The following is a 17,201-nucleotide window of genomic DNA, read 5'->3' on the forward strand; positions in this document are numbered from 1 at the left end:
TACATCCTCCATCAAACATTTAAAGTCATCAAACTTAATTTCCCTTTTGTGCAATAAAACCCTAAAAGGAAGCTTTCATAGGTAGTATTATGTAACAGTTCAATAAAAATAGCAGTCCAGCAACTGGAGCACTTCCTTCCGGAGGCCCAATAACCTCCTGGTCTGAAAGCATACACTGGTTACCGTGACAACCATGTGAGATGACACTAGGGGAAACGCAGTAACAAAAGGGCCATTTTTTGCTCAGTAAAATAAGTCCTGGTTTTAAAAGCCCGCACCGCAGTGAATAAAGAGTGTCTAAATGAGGTAAACCATTTAGGAATTCCACGCAGGCTTCTCTGGCCATACAGAGCTGCTTCTTATGCTTCTCTTAAAAGCAGAAAACGTATTAAATAGCATTTAATTATGCAATCCTCAGAAAGAATCATTTGTCAAGTGCTAAGGGTGTCAATATAAATAAGTGTTAACCGCTCCATAGCTGGATCAGATTTAGCAAAATCCGCTTATTCGCGAATAACATTTTATCTGAATTTTAGAACTTTTTAGACAGATAGTGCTTTTTTCTATTAGTGGTCACATAACAGAGACAAAAAACTGAAAAAAAAAACCCAGCATTTTGCAAAAGTGTTTATCATAGAAAGAAACAATCTAATATTTATTTGGTAAAGTACATGCTTTAAAAAAAAAAAAAAAAAATGTATGTTGCATTTATTGTATTTACTATTGAAAAAAAGTTTTGTATGTTTATAGTTGTTGAGTGGCGGTTTGCTCTTTTTTGGCAATGTATTGTATTTCTATGGTTTTGAATACTTATTATTATTATTTAGTATTTATATAGTAATGTATAAGCAAACTGCGCCTGCCCTGGTGGATCTGATCCGTTGAGTGTTCGCTACCACAAGTCCACTAAAGATCTGTTGAAAAAGTTGTGACAGCGCTCCTCTTCTTAATAACTATATATCTGCAATGAACAAATTCCACATAGTGCATTACCAACAGTATAGCTGATTAGCATGCATATACACCCAGTGAACTTCCGTGCTCAGTGTGTTTCACTCCTTGTGACATCCACTCCCTATAATGCAGCCGCTCACCGGATAAAAGCCACCTCAGACTCCAGGTGGATCTAGCGCTTTGCCAACCGGCAACAGAATCCACAGCTCCGGTCTGTCTCTTGTAAAAACTCCAATTTATTCCATACAGAACATGTAAAAACAGATAATAGCACATAGCATAATACTGTTTAGAAGCATTCCCCGGCCTGCGCACTTCAGTACACTCACTTCGTTAAAAGATAAAAGCGCATATCGGGCTCCTTAGCCCAGCAATATCTCCCTCTCACCGCGGTGTCGGCGTCCCGTACTCCCGCTTCCCGAGGTTTGCCGGCGCTCAGTCTCCGTGCATAGGGTCCCGCTGCTCTGTGACGTCAGTCGCACCTGGCTCCGCCCTACGCGTTTCGTCCAATCGGACTCATCAGGGGCTGACGTCACAGGCACGCCGACGTCTCTTATAGCAGCGAGCTCCTTAGTCGCATCCATTGCATCATTTTTGGCCGCCTGAACCGCATAATGCGGAAATTATTGGTGTTTGCTCTCACTCCCATTAGTCTATGGTAGAGCCATCTAGTGGAGAAAACTCTAACAGCATCCATTATTCTATCTACACACTAGACCTAGAAAATGGAGTGCATTCAATGGTCTACACTGGGGCCATCTGCTGAATAAACCATTAACAGCCATATATATTGACACAATTAGATCGCATTCCTACCTAATCTCTAAAAAATGGAAATAAATATGAATATAATATAAAAAATTGTTTTAAAATTCCCTAACAAATTCCATGTGGCTCTCTGCTCAAATTATATCCATACTTCCTTGATTTCATTCACCTACTTTATATGGAAATTTAATAGAAATTTAATTGCTACAGTTTACACTCACAATCTAGCATTAATTTGGCCTTCAATTCATGTTAGTTGATGGGGGTTACTTAGCTACTGTGCCCAGTCATAGGGCACTTTTGTATTTGACACAGCTGCATAGGCTCTACCTTTTGCCCATTTTTCACCAATAATTTCCTTTTGAACCGATATTCCTGGGCTATCACTCCTATTGCCCTATGTTTACCATAATGTACAGTGTTCCACATGTCGCCAGTACATATAATATCCCATGCCAAACCCCTGTTTACATGAGATGACCCTGGGTCCATCTCCTACAGGGGGAGAAATTCTGCATACCCCCATTTAGAGCCCTGTCCCCTAGGGCCTCAATATCCACCCCCTAATCTACTATGTCTGCTGTTGTCCATTATTGATGTAATCTCTGGGTTGCAGAATCCTCTGGCATATCTTTTCCAAGTCCCACTATGGCTATATGTCATTGGTGATAAAACAGTTGAGGTCAAACTCCACATTCAGTCCCCTCGGGACTGAACTTTTCAAGTTAAAGATCCATCTGCCCTCAGCCTGGGAGATGTCCCTAACCAGACTCGAACCCCTCCATCTCTTTGTATGTGCCTCCACCCCCATGAATCTGAGACCAGATGGATCTCTATTATGCTGTAGCCTAAAGTGGTTGGACACATTATGAGTGGTCAGTCCCTTAAGTATATTTGCTACATGCTCTCCTATACGCTTGTGCAATTTCCGCGTAGTTCTCCCCACATATTCTAAATTGCATGGACACCATAGGACATATATGACCCCTTTTGTGTGGCAGGTAATACACTGCTTTATCTGGTGGAGATGGCCAGTGTTCTTGGCCCTAAAATTTTCCCCTCTCACAGCTTGTGCCTCTTTACATCCCCTACAGCCCCGGCACGGAAAAAATCCCTTCTGCCCCAATAGATCTGTCATGATGGTGGTTGGGGGATTTTGAAAGCTGGGAACCAGTTTAGATCTCAAATTAGGTGCTTTGCTATAAATAAAACCTGGTCTTTCTGGTAATGTCTTACCTAGTGTCCCATCCAGTTTAAGGATATTCCAGTGTTTCCTAATAATGGATTCAACCTCCTTGTGTTGGCAGTTGTATTCTAACAATATGTCAAACTCTCGATTTCTCCTTGTTTGTAACTCTGGGTGCCCTAATAAACTCGATCTCTCATAGTGGGCAATCTCTTCCACCAAACAGTTCAGGTCCTGCTGTTTGTATCCTTTGTCCACAAATCTCTGGACCAGAACCTGACTTTGTGTCCTAAAGTCTTGTTCCTTCGTGCAATTTCGTCGCATCCTCATTATTTGCCCTTTGGGGATGTTGTCCATCCATCTCTTGTGATGGCAACTATCCCTTGGAATATAGCCATTTTTGTCCGTGGCTTTAAAAAATGTTTTGGTAACTAGTTTGTCCCCCTCTTTTCCAATCACCAGATCTAGGAATTCCACCTCCTTAGAGGCTTGTTTAAACGTAATTTTGATCGGTTCCCAATGATTATTGGCTGCCCGGCAGAATCTCTCCAGATCATCCCCTGTCCCCCTCCATATAAAAAAGAGGTCATCTATAAATCTATTCCAGGTCAAGATATTTTCAGCCCCATCTAGCCCCAAGACTTCCTGTTCCCATTTGCCCATAAAAATATTGGCCAGTGAAGGGGCGAATTTGGCTCCCATGGCGCATCCTGTGAGCTGTAAGTAGTATTCCTGTTCGTACCAGAAGTAGTTATGAGTCAATGCATAGTTGAGGAGTTCCATTAGGAACAAAGTTTGTTTGTTTTTGAGAAAATCGCCCCCCCGAAGGGCTTCTTCTACTGCCATCATCCCCTCCCGGTGTGGGATCACAGTATACAGGGATGTAACATCCCCGGTGACTAATATGTCAGCCTCCTGTATCCGTATATCCCGAAGCTTTTGTAATACATGTTTAGTATCTTTTAGGAGGTATGGTAGTCCCCTCACCACATCCTGCAGGAAATGATCCACATATTCCCCCACTCTTTGTGTGAGGGACCCAACTCCACTCACAATGGGTCTCCCTGGGGGATTGATTTGGTCCTTGTGTATCTTAGGGTTATAGTAAATAACCGGCAACCTTGGATAAGAGGGCAGGAGATATTTAAGTTCATTGGTGGAAATAATGGTTTCTTTCTCCCCCTCTAACAATATCTCTTTCAACCTTTTCTTATATTCCATTGTAGGATTTGTCCTGAGCTTTTTATACGTGTGTTGGTCTGCAAGCAGTCTCTTCATTTCTGTTTTATACTGTTGCCCATTTAGTATCACCAGCCCCCCCCCTTTGTCTGCCGGTTTCAATATTAGATCCTTATTCTCAATCAGTTGCTTGACCTCCTGAGGAGGTCAAGCAACTGATTGAGAATAAGGATCTAATATTGAAACCGGCAGACAAAGGGGGGGGGCTGGTGATACTAAATGGGCAACAGTATAAAACAGAAATGAAGAGACTGCTTGCAGACCAACACACGTATAAAAAGCTCAGGACAAATCCTACAATGGAATATAAGAAAAGGTTGAAAGAGATATTGTTAGAGGGGGAGAAAGAAACCATTATTTCCACCAATGAACTTAAATATCTCCTGCCCTCTTATCCAAGGTTGCCGGTTATTTACTATAACCCTAAGATACACAAGGACCAAATCAATCCCCCAGGGAGACCCATTGTGAGTGGAGTTGGGTCCCTCACACAAAGAGTGGGGGAATATGTGGATCATTTCCTGCAGGATGTGGTGAGGGGACTACCATACCTCCTAAAAGATACTAAACATGTATTACAAAAGCTTCGGGATATACGGATACAGGAGGCTGACATATTAGTCACCGGGGATGTTACATCCCTGTATACTGTGATCCCACACCGGGAGGGGATGATGGCAGTAGAAGAAGCCCTTCGGGGGGGCGATTTTCTCAAAAACAAACAAACTTTGTTCCTAATGGAACTCCTCAACTATGCATTGACTCATAACTACTTCTGGTACGAACAGGAATACTACTTACAGCTCACAGGATGCGCCATGGGAGCCAAATTCACCCCTTCACTGGCCAATATTTTTATGGGCAAATGGGAACAGGAAGTCTTGGGGCTAGATGGGGCTGAAAATATCTTGACCTGGAATAGATTTATAGATGACCTCTTTTTTATATGGAGGGGGACAGGGGATGATCTGGAGAGATTCTGCCGGGCAGCCAATAATCATTGGGAACCGATCAAAATTACGTTTAAACAAGCCTCTAAGGAGGTGGAATTCCTAGATCTGGTGATTGGAAAAGAGGGGGACAAACTAGTTACCAAAACATTTTTTAAAGCCACGGACAAAAATGGCTATATTCCAAGGGATAGTTGCCATCACAAGAGATGGATGGACAACATCCCCAAAGGGCAAATAATGAGGATGCGACGAAATTGCACGAAGGAACAAGACTTTAGGACACAAAGTCAGGTTCTGGTCCAGAGATTTGTGGACAAAGGATACAAACAGCAGGACCTGAACTGTTTGGTGGAAGAGATTGCCCACTATGAGAGATCGAGTTTATTAGGGCACCCAGAGTTACAAACAAGGAGAAATCGAGAGTTTGACATATTGTTAGAATACAACTGCCAACACAAGGAGGTTGAATCCATTATTAGGAAACACTGGAATATCCTTAAACTGGATGGGACACTAGGTAAGACATTACCAGAAAGACCAGGTTTTATTTATAGCAAAGCACCTAATTTGAGATCTAAACTGGTTCCCAGCTTTCAAAATCCCCCAACCACCATCATGACAGATCTATTGGGGCAGAAGGGATTTTTTTCGTGCCGGGGCTGTAGGGGATGTAAAGAGGCACAAGCTGTGAGAGGGGAAAATTTTAGGGCCAAGAACACTGGCCATCTCCACCAGATAAAGCAGTGTATTACCTGCCACACAAAAGGGGTCATATATGTCCTATGGTGTCCATGCAATTTAGAATATGTGGGGAGAACTACGCGGAAATTGCACAAGCGTATAGGAGAGCATGTAGCAAATATACTTAAGGGACTGACCACTCATAATGTGTCCAACCACTTTAGGCTACAGCATAATAGAGATCCATCTGGTCTCAGATTCATGGGGGTGGAGGCACATACAAAGAGATGGAGGGGTTCGAGTCTGGTTAGGGACATCTCCCAGGCTGAGGGCAGATGGATCTTTAACTTGAAAAGTTCAGTCCCGAGGGGACTGAATGTGGAGTTTGACCTCAACTGTTTTATCACCAATGACATATAGCCATATTGGGACTTGGAAAAGATATGCCAGAGGATTCTGCAACCCAGAGATTACATCAATAATGGACAACAGCAGACATAGTAGATTAGGGGGTGGATATTGAGGCCCTAGGGAACAGGGCTCTAAATGGGGGTATGCAGAATTTCTCCCCCTGTAGGAGATGGACCCAGGGTCATCTCATGTAAACAGGGGTTTGGCATGGGATATTATATGTACTGGCGACATGTGGAACACTGTACATTATGGTAAACATAGGGCAATAGGAGTGATAGCCCAGGAATATCGGTTCAAAAGGAAATTATTGGTGAAAAATGGGCAAAAGGTAGAGCCTATGCAGCTGTGTCAAATACAAAAGTGCCCTATGACTGGGCACAGTAGCTAAGTAACCCCCATCAACTAACATGAATTGAAGGCCAAATTAATGCTAGATTGTGAGTGTAAACTGTAGCAATTAAATTTCTATTAAATTTCCATATAAAGTAGGTGAATGAAATCAAGGAAGTATGGATATAATTTGAGCAGAGAGCCACATGGAATTTGTTAGGGAATTTTAAAACAATTTTTTATATTATATTCATATTTATTTCCATTTTTTAGAGATTAGGTAGGAATGCGATCTAATTGTGTCAATATATATGGCTGTTAATGGTTTATTCAGCAGATGGCCCCAGTGTAGACCATTGAATGCACTCCATTTTCTAGGTCTAGTGTGTAGATAGAATAATGGATGCTGTTAGAGTTTTCTCCACTAGATGGCTCTACCATAGACTAATGGGAGTGAGAGCAAACACCAATAATTTCCGCATTATGCGGTTCAGGCGGCCAAAAATGACGCAATGGATGCGACTAAGGAGCTCGCTGCTATAAGAGACGTCGGCGTGCCTGTGACGTCAGCCCCTGATGAGTCCGATTGGACGAAACGCGTAGGGCGGAGCCAGGTGCGACTGACGTCACAGAGCAGCGGGACCCTATGCACGGAGACTGAGCGCCGGCAAACCTCGGGAAGCGGGAGTACGGGACGCCGACACCGCGGTGAGAGGGAGATATTGCTGGGCTAAGGAGCCCGATATGCGCTTTTATCTTTTAACGAAGTGAGTGTACTGAAGTGCGCAGGCCGGGGAATGCTTCTAAACAGTATTATGCTATGTGCTATTATCTGTTTTTACATGTTCTGTATGGAATAAATTGGAGTTTTTACAAGAGACAGACCGGAGCTGTGGATTCTGTTGCCGGTTGGCAAAGCGCTAGATCCACCTGGAGTCTGAGGTGGCTTTTATCCGGTGAGCGGCTGCATTATAGGGAGTGGATGTCACAAGGAGTGAAACACACTGAGCACGGAAGTTCACTGGGTGTATATGCATGCTAATCAGCTATACTGTTGGTAATGCACTATGTGGAATTTGTTCATTGCAGATATATAGTTATTAAGAAGAGGAGCGCTGTCACAACTTTTTCAACAGTATTTATATAGTGCCAACATTTTCTGCAGCGCTGTACAGAGAATATTGTCTTATCACTTAGCTGTCCCTCAGAGGGGCTCACAATTTAATCCCTACTATAGTCCTATGTCTACATATGTATGTATCATGGTCTAGAGTAAATTTAGGGGGAAGCCAATTAGCTGATCTGTATGTTTTTGGGAAGTGGGAGGAAACCAGAGTGCTCGGAGGAATCCCACACAGACACGGGGAGAACATACAAACTTTGTGCAGATACTTCCCAGCAAATACTACGAAGTATAATATTAACAGCTGTGAATTTTTCCACCACCTAGCCTAACAAATAATGTATTACTGAATGTAATTATTCCTTAAAGGGAGATCCTTATATACCTTACATTTTCTGCACAATATTCTCCGCTTCTTTAGCCAGCATACAGGCACCCTACTAGCACTTTTTGGGTGCCTGATATTAGTGCCCTGTCCCCTATGCTGGCCACGCCACACTACATTCATTATAGTGTAGGGCTTTGACCTGCAGCTTGGCCATAGTTCCTCCAAAGTTCTGCGTGGGAGGTGTGGTAATCGGCAGCTTAATTAATAATAATAATAATAATTGCAGTATTTGTATAGCGCCTTTCTCCTGTCGGACTCAAAGCGCTTGCGAGGCAGCCACTAGAGCGCACTCAGTGGGCAGTAGCAGTGTTAAGGAGACTTGCCCAAGAAACTCCTTACTGAATAGGTGTTGGCTTACTGAACAGGCAGAGCTGAGATTTGAACCCAGGTCTCCTGTGTCAGAGGCAGAGCCCTTAACCATTACACTATCCAGCCACTTACCACTCTTCCTTCACCTGAAGGCCAGGCACTTCTCCCTGGTGCCCTGTTCATTAGGTTCTTGGCACTACTCCTTAACCAGTCACCCAACTCTAACTGATCCCTATGGGGATGTAACTAGACTGAATGCCCCCCCCCCCCCCTGCAAAAAGATAGCATGGGGCCTCTATAGCCATTTTGTCACTCCAGGTGAGAAAACCTGTGCTGCCCCACGGGTCCCCCATCACCCCATGAAAATCATAATACGGCAATGTTTCACCATAAAATAATTGTAAAGCGGCAATATTTCACCATCAAATAATCGTAATGGGGCAGCGTTTCAGCAGAAAATAATAGTAACACAGCAGTGTTTCACCAGAAAATAATCATAGTGCAGCAATGTTTCACCACAAAATAATTGTAATGCAGCAATGTTTCACTAGAAAGTAATCGTAATGCAGCAATGTTTGACCAGAAAATAATCGTAATGTGGGCAGCATTTCACTAGAAAATAATCGTAATGCAGCAATGTATCACTGGGAAATAATTGAAATGTGGGCAGCGTTTCACCAGAAAATAGTCGTAATGCAGCAATGTTTCATGGGAAAATAACGTAATGTGGGCAGCGTTTCACCAGGAAATAATCATAAGGCAGCAATGTTTCACCAGAAAATAATCGTAATGCAGCAATGTTTCACCAGAAAATAATCGTAATTCAGCAATATTTCACCAGACAATAGTCATAATGCGGCAATCTTTCACCAGAAAATAATCATAATGCAGCAATGTTTCGCTAGAAAAATAATCGTAATGTGGCAATGTTTCACCAGAAAATAACTGTAATGCGGCAATCTTTCTCCAAAACTTGATCATAACGCAGAAATGTTTCACCAGAAAATTATTGTAATGCAGCAATGTTTCACTAGAAAATAATCGTAATGTGGGCAGTGTTTCACCAGAAAATAATGTGCACCTGGAAAAAAAAGCATTTACTCACCTGCAGAAGACTCCTCTCCCGGCGCGCAGCTCCTCCGATCATCTTCTTGCAGCCAGCGGCTATGAAACTCCCGTGCTGACACAGGCAGAGCAAGGCTATGGGAAGATGGCTCCTGAAGCCCTGTACTGGAGACATAAATAGTCTAGTCTCCAGTGCAGGGCTTCAGACGCCATCTTCCCGTAGCCCTGTTCTGCGTGCTAAAAGGCTCCTGCAGGCTGAAATGAGTGGCGATCTGCAGGGAGTGGATTGAAGCAGCCAGTTCACCACCTGGGGGGTCTCACAATCTGCTGGGGGGTGGGCACGGTCCCCCGTCGTGGCAGCCCTCCCCCTGCACAGTGCCCCAGGCCTAGTCGGCCTGGTGGTCCAGGCGCCCCCTTGGTCCATATACTTGCCTCCCGCCCATGTGAGTCATGTGATCAGGAGCTGGCAATTGGTAGTACAGAGTGTTTGGCTGTGAAGCATGGAGAAGACCTGCAATACCTGGAAGCAAATATTACACCCGTTCCCTGTGCTACCCTGTGTGGTGAGGGATGTTTTGGGGTTCTTTTGTGATGGAATGGGGGAGTTTTTTTAACATATACATATATATTTTTTCTTGTTTATTAGCTGCACTTGCTGGTGGGGAGGGGGTGCGACTCCCAGTTAAGTAACCCTTACCTGCCCCAACATAAAGCTCTCTACGATGCCTTTACCTTACTACACCTGAATGTAAATCACTTTCTGAACCCCAACTTCCCCTTCAATACCACAAGAACACTGAAAGTAAATGGCAAACTTTTGAACATATTCTTAATAAGTAGGGAATCCCAAGACATAACAACAAAAGTTTTTGGGTGATACCTTTAACTACTTAAAGACCGCCTCACGCCAATGGGCGTGACCACGGCGGCAGCCCCAGGACCGCCTTACGCCAATTGGCATCAAGTACTGGTGCTGCAGTTTCACAGGGAACGGCCGCGCGCATGCGCGATCCTTCCCTGCCATTTCACAGAACGGAGTTCCGTGATTAGCCTGCTAGCCGTCGATATCGCCAATCTGTCTGTAAACGAAAGGGGAAATAAATCTCCTTTGTTTACAACTGTACAGCGCTGCAGTCCCCGGCAGTGCTGTACGAGATCAGCAATCCCCGGCCTCTGATTGGCCGGGGAGCGCCGGCCTCTCATAGGCTGATGCCTATGAGAGGCGGAACAGGACAGATCGCCGTCCTGTTCCAATTCTGCTGACGAAGGGGAGGAGGGAAGGGGAGGGAGGGATAAAGAACCTCATGGAGGCTGGGAAAAAAAAAAACCGGCCGCAGCGATCGGACCCCTCCGGCAGCATGTCCCCTTAGGGACAAAAAAAGGAGATGAGTCCGATTGCTGGGCTCCATAGCTGGGCTGTGCAGGAGGCTGAAAAGCCTGCATAGCCCAGCTGAGCAAAAATGGCCAGGTCTTTAGGGAAGTTAGCACTGTGGACATCAAGTGGTTAATGACTAACTGTATAAGATTTCTTTGCAAGTTTTCAAAACTTTAAGTTTCTTCTTCAGGCATGATACAGCACTGGATCAGAACCTTGACAGGATTTAATTGGACTATTTTGAAGCTGCATACATTTGCATTTAAAATTTGCATGATCCTTTATCAGCTCAGAACTACATGCATCTCATTGTTCATCCCAAAGTACAGACATAGTGATAATACTTTTTATAAAGTCTTAGCATATAAAAATCTAAACCGTCAAGTTGGTATATAAGTGTCAGTTGTTTCTGTGGATGTCTTTTACTATCCTGTGTCGATTTGAAGCAATAAAGTTATCAGTTTTAGCACTCCTCTGAGCTTTGCAGACCCTCTTCTTGCACGTTATTGGAATTACATTAATATTTTAGAACAGGTACATCGAGGGTCAACGGGATGGAAGGTCTCACTTATAAAGAAAGGTTGGACAAACTGGGCTTATTTAGCTTAAAAAAGAGATGACCTAGAGGTGACCTTATTAACTTGCTTGCATTTGTTAAAAGGAAATATAAAGGCTTGGAAAACAAGCTTTTTTATCCCTAGCTCTATACAAAGAACAAGAGGACATGATCTACACAAAGAAGGGAGGGGGTTTCACCATCTATGTAGAAAGAGGTCCTTTATGGTAAGAGTGGCTAAGATATGGTATATCTTACAACGGGAAGTAGTAGTTATGGCAAATTCTAGTCTTACATTGCAAAGGGACGTGGAGGGTTTCATTACCTTGAAAGGCATCCACAGCTTTTCTTTCCTCTGGACTGAGGTACAGTGAGGCTCAAAAGATTTCTGAACATCTAGAGTCTCAGAATAGCGAATAACTCACAGTAAGCATTTCAAGTGGATTTTTTGGAATTTTTAACACGAGAGCATATGGTTGGTACTTGTGGAGTGCATTGCATGGAAACAACAGAAGTCAGTGCTGTAATGTTACCATATATCTAGTTCCAGCAGCAAAATCACTAATGCAACATAAATGTATCATTAATGAGAAGATATTGTGAACATGTTCAAAATGCCCTTTAATGCTGCATTAATGAGTATGAGCAAATTAGCCTAAAGTGGGTGCAGCATTTACCGTGCTGCAGTGTTAAGGCTATGCGACACTCACAGTGCAACGTTAGTGTCACTTTGTAAATGTTGCGTTATGGTAACGCACTGCTACAGTACGTTACCCCTAAACACACACAGATATAGGGAAGCATACTTTTCTTTTCATTACCTGTATGCTTCACTGTATCTACTGTATGCAACATTAATGTAGTGTTAATGTGCACTACGATTTCTTGTTGTATTGTAATTTTGCGTTGCGACTTTAAAGGGACTCTGAGCAGTGCAGAAACTATGGAAAGATGCATACCATCTTTCCATAGTTACAGAATGGAGCTGCTGACTTTAGGAAAAAGTCGCCCTGTGTAATACAATGTAACTATGGAAAGATAGATATCATTTTAAAGCTCTCTTTCTCCTCTTTCTGGCGACACCTAAATCGTCGCCCTACGCTTTTTAGTTTTCTATTTTCGCGATTGAAATCACAGCCGCGGCAACTTCAATTGCGAAAATAGCGAAAACTAAAAGGTGTAGGGCGGCGGTTTATATGTCATTGGAAAGAGGAGAAAGAGAGCTTTAAAATGATATGCATCTTTCCATAGTTTCTGCACTGCTCGGAGTCCCTTTAACGTTGCAAGGCAACGTCCCAATGTGAAGTTAGCCTTAAAGTATTTAATTGTCGAAAAATCAGTTTAGTGTTTAGAATTCTATTCAGCCAGTCTTGTGAGTCATACAGCCCTGCCTCTCTGCATAACCAGACAGGTGCCACATTTATACATTAATACTATGTCCACAGTAAACTTACTTGGATGAACATGCAGAAACTGCTCATGGTATGATCCCTTTCATGACTGTTGCATTGTGAGGCCCCTTTCACATATGGGGCTTGATTCACTAAACCGTAATAACTCAAATATCACACCGTATCAAAGTTAACACACCTTATCAGAGTAGCATAGCAAGCGCTACAAACATATGCCTGCTAATTGGCAATGGCACTTGTCCTGCCCTGAGCCCCTGCAGGTTTGTAGCGCTCGCTATGCTACTCTGATAAGGCATGTTAACTTTGATAAGGTGTGATATCTTTGATAAGGTGTGATATCTTTGATAAGGTGTGATATTTGAGTTATCACGGTTTAGTGAATCAAGCCTTTGGTGCGGTGTATTTGCACACGGCACATGACCCTACCGCAGCACATCACACCATTACAAAATCGGTGTGACCCTGCCCCCCTGAACTTCTATGCTAGTGACTTCAGAAACTTTAGAATTATTTGCAGTGCCATTGACTTACCTTGTGTCATGTACCACAAGCACCGCTCGCCAATGCTCTGTAGCTTCTGGGTCGGCGGTACCACTTAATGGCCACTACAACGAGCTACTGTGGAGGAAGGTACTGCAACGCAATGCTGTAAGTGTGCAGGCCCCTTCCTAAAATATTATGCAAAACAGAAATTTGCCTTCTTTAAACAGAAGGTATTTGCGAATATTCTGAATAGCAAATACCTTCTGTTTTAAGAAGGAGATTTCTGTTTTGCATAGCATTTTAGTAAGAGGGTTTTTTGGTCCTGTTTAGCCCCTTACACACTCTTAAGAGTTCTGGTTCACCATGAGGTTCCTGGGCAATCTGTTACTCTGTGCAATCTGTAACTCAGAGCCACAGTCTGTATGTATGTTGGATTAGTGTGGCCCTGTACAATTAACAAGCTGACACATCATTGCATTCCAGCGGTTCTGGAGGTGTGGTCAGCAGCATATTCAGCGGTGGTGCATTGTGGGACACCTCATATGTTCACTCTAACCTGAATAATCACAAATACCTTCTGTTTTAAGGAGGTACATTTCTTTATCTGATTGTTTGCTTACAATTAAATGCTGTACAGTACTGCATGTCTGCATGTTATATGCTTTACTGGTCTTCTCCCATGTACGGCACTGTATGTTTTTAATGCATGTATAACTTTCCTTGTACAGCAGCATTGAAGATAACGTTACTGTGCATAATAATATTGATTGTATATTTTTGAAAAATCCACTCTTTCTGTCAACAGAGTAAAGTGAACAATGGACAGTTCATCCATTCTTTCTGATAAGCAGTGTGCTTTAATATCTTTGTTTAGCTAGCTCACAAGGAAAATAATACAATAACACTTTTTGAAATTAAGTACACAGAGATTTATCACCATAAGCTTGATTGCGTGTAGCTTACAGACATTAACCACTTAACAACCTCTGCCACGCTTATCTACGTCCCTTTAAAATTCACCAAAATTCAAGAGTCACAGGGGCGTAGATAGGCAACTCCTGTTTATTTTCCTGCTGTGCGCGTTCGCGTTCGCGTGCACGCGGAAGTGCATACGCGTCGGGCACCCGCTGGTCTGTAATTGGCTGATGTGAACATGTGTTCACAAAGCCAATGACAGTGCTCATTCATGCAGAATGTGTGTAAACATTGTATCAGTCACTATGCTGTTACAGTTACTGAGATTACTCGTGAGAGGATCTCAGATAACTAACACAGCATTAGTGAGTGATCAGCATCAGTGAGGTTTTTTTTAAAAGAAATTATACCCCCATTAAAGAGGAACTCCAGTGAAAATAATGTAGTAAAAAAAGTACTTCATTTTTTACCATAATTATGTATAAATGATTTAGTCAGTGTTTGCTCATTGTAAAATCTTTCCTCTCCCTGATTTACATTCTGACATTTATTACATGGTGACATTTTTACTGTGGGCAGGTTATGTAGCTGCTCCTAGCTGTTTTGGCTGTTAGAGACAGCTGTAAACAGCTAATTCCGGTCTGTTTGTGAAAAGCATTATATTTCTTATGTAAAAGGGGGTATCAGCTACTGATTGGGATAAAGTTCAATTCTAGGTTGGAGTTTCTCTTTAAGCCCATTAACCCTTGCCTCCCTGAAATGTTAAAATTTCTGTGGTTTTTAGGTGAAAAATCCTGTGGTTGAGAAGTGGTTAAAAATACAGTGATTAATCTTTACATGTGACACATTGAATCTGTAATCTTTTTTTAAGGTAACACCAAGTGAGTCACAACCTGGTATACTTAGGGGCTGGATCCTTTGATAAAAAGAACGTACGGTATATATCCTACAGCAGTGATGGCTCACCTTGGCATTCCAGCTGTGACAAAACTACAAATCCCATCATGCCTCTGTCTCCCCGAGTTATGCTTAGAGCTGTCAGAGTATTGCAATGCCTCATGGGACTTTTAGTTCCACCACAGCTGGAGTGCCAAGGTTAGCCATCACTGTCCTACAGGAACCTGCTTCCTAGATTATGCCAGTAGCTTTCACTGCACTTTTTTGTAATATGTCAGGCTTTACTTTGCCTTCCTCTAGCAGGTCAGCAGTCAATGCACCATGTGGTCACCGCATCTTCTTGTCACATCTTAGTGGTTGCTGTAAACTGTTAGTCATCATGGCACTTTTCAGTAACTTGTCAGCAGTCACTCTTCCTGTATGATACTGATCCCAGTCTCTTATAGCAAACCAGAGGTCACAGTACTTTCGAGTAACAAGACAGTAAGCAATTGGGCTGCACTTTAGAATTTTTAACCGAGTGCCAGGAAACCTTGTCTCATCACTGCTGTTACCCAGAAAGAGTATCAGCTAGGCACATTAAAGGCTGACGACAAGTGAACATATGAAATAGGAGTGTAGTATAATTCCTCCTCATCCCTGTAACAAATGATCATACATACATGGCTTCAGAATGGTGAACTGTAAATGTCTTTCTAAGCGAGAAAGAGAGGAAGAGAGAGAACATATGCAGGAAAAGTGTGTATTTCCGAAATGTTAACGACATGATTTCAGTTCTAATATAAGTTTTGTTTTGCTTGCCTGCTGTACAGTGTTTCCTCTCTGAGCACTATGCTCTGCAATATTGTACTTCATTGTCTGCATCAGTCTTAAACCACCTCCCGTGCAAAGCCTATGGGGGATGTAGATGAGGACACCCACATTTTCCCATCCAGCTTACCATAACCAGGATGTAAACACTCTAGATAAGACAGCGAGGATGGAAAAGCAAAGGATCATTCTGTGCACAATTATCAGGGCTATCTAAAAGCATTCCATCATCACTCAGATCTCATCTTATGGACTTATTTGCCTTCTCCTGCCTGTTTCCTGATGAGAAAAGCGAGAAAGCTGAGTCATGCCTTCTGGTGCCACAGCCTGCATGAGTATATCAGAATCAGAATTGTTTATTTCACCAAGCATGACTGGGTCCTGGCCGGAATTGGGTTTAGCATAATACATAGTTCAATGTAGAGGGTAGAGATAGAAAGACAGATATGCACACAATGTGCAGTTGACAGAAGTAAAGAAGACAACTTGATAATCAACAGCATACATCACACAAACACTTCCAAATATGTTGAGGAAAGTCTAAACAGTTAGTCATTGGGGTCCGTTGGCTGGTTGACCGAAAGAGAAAAAATGTCCAGGTCATATCTTAGGAGTCGGTGGCACTGATGGGAGGTGGAAAAATGTAGAGGGAGTTCAGGAGGCTGACAGCAAGAGGTCCTGGTGGAGATGGCCTGAAGCCTCTGGCCCGATGGAAGTGGGCTGAAGAAGTAATGGCCTGGGTGAGAAGGGTCATTGGCGAACCTTAGCGCCCTTGAACACAGTCTGGTGTTGTACAGGAGGGCAAGAAGGAGGGAGTGGTCCTCCAATGATTCTCTTATGTTTGTCACTGGCGGTGGCATAAGCATACCAGACCAAGATGGAAGAGTAGAGGATCGATTAAATGGTGGCGGAATAGAAACTTGTTAGAATCACTTGGCTAATGCTGAATTTGAGGTAGGGTGGGAGCAGACTTCCTAAAGTCAATGATCAGATCAACAGTTTTGGCAGTATTGAGCACCACTCTGTTCTCTTCTCACAAGTGGCATATGCTCTCCACCTGATGATAGTACACATGGATGTTATCCTTTGTTATGAGGCTGGCAACAGTGGTGTCATCAGCAAACTTGATGACCTTGACAGAGTCTGCTGTGGATCTGCAGTTATTTGTGTAAAGGGAAAACAGCAGTGAAGACACAACGTAGTCTTGGGGTGCACCTGTGTTGGTGGTCAATTCTCAAGAACAGATGTCTCCCACCTTGACAACTTGGGACCTGTTGGTGAGAAAGTCCATAATCCATAGGCATAAGGTGGGATGGACCCCTAGTGCAGCCATTACTTCCTGG

The sequence above is a fragment of the Hyperolius riggenbachi genome, chromosome 1 (assembly GCF_040937935.1).
Source record: "Hyperolius riggenbachi isolate aHypRig1 chromosome 1, aHypRig1.pri, whole genome shotgun sequence".
Classification (NCBI taxonomy): Eukaryota; Metazoa; Chordata; class Amphibia; order Anura; family Hyperoliidae; genus Hyperolius; species Hyperolius riggenbachi.